This window comes from Nanorana parkeri, unplaced genomic scaffold (assembly GCF_000935625.1).
Source record: "Nanorana parkeri isolate BGI_ZX_2015 unplaced genomic scaffold, ASM93562v1 scaffold230, whole genome shotgun sequence".
In the NCBI taxonomy this organism is placed as follows: domain Eukaryota; kingdom Metazoa; phylum Chordata; class Amphibia; order Anura; family Dicroglossidae; genus Nanorana; species Nanorana parkeri.
Genome location: NW_017306498.1, coordinates 22,422 through 23,285, shown reverse-complemented (window position 1 = coordinate 23,285; position 864 = coordinate 22,422).

Genomic DNA, 864 nt, shown 5'->3' with positions numbered 1-864 from the left:
TTGACCAGTGGCAGCTACAGGTTTTGTTATCAAAAGGATTTGATAACAGTATAAGAAGTGTGCACTGTAGGGGCCGGGAAAGGTGGCAGACTGGCGTTCGTAAATTAATTTTCTCACAATTTGTGAGAAAGTGAACTTACCTTTTCAATCTTTCACCTGCAATGGCCAGCGGCAGATTCTCTCTCCATCTGTATTAAAGAACACTCACTCCAAAACACACCACTGCTTTGTCATTTCTTCACACCAGACAGTAATACAGGTCTGCTCCACAAGGCAAGATCAATAGTTAAAGAGCAGCAAAACCAACAACAACCCATCAACAAACTGGAACTTTGCCTGCTATTAGTTACCTAACTTCATGCACATTATCATTGTTCTCTGTCATTAAATCAGCCTCAAGGCCTGTTAAGCAAGGTAGGAGAGAGAACTCGTGTTCAGTTGGCTCACCTCAATAATATGGGGGCTCACACAGCTGGTACCAAGGCACATGAAGGTGTTTCAATGGTAAATGAAGAAGGCCTTGCACAGTTTGCTGAACCCTGGATGCTAGAGGGTTGTCCTGCTTGCTCTTACAACCACCCCAACATTAGAAGGCGCCATCTTGGAGGCAGATTGGCTCCCCGCTGGCAAGGTAACAGCTTTCTTGGCAGTCATCATTTATGGGTAGGTTTACCTTGAATGTGGCCATTTAAGCTACCAGTGGGTGAGGAGCCAGAGGCATCGATGAGGTATAAGGCACTCTCATTTTTTTTCGAGATGTAGAGGCTGCCAATGAGAAGACAAATGAGTACTAATCAGAAGCAGCCTGGAGTGTACACAGCGCTCCTTCCTTCGGCAAAACCCAAAGCTCCAACAAGTCCAGCC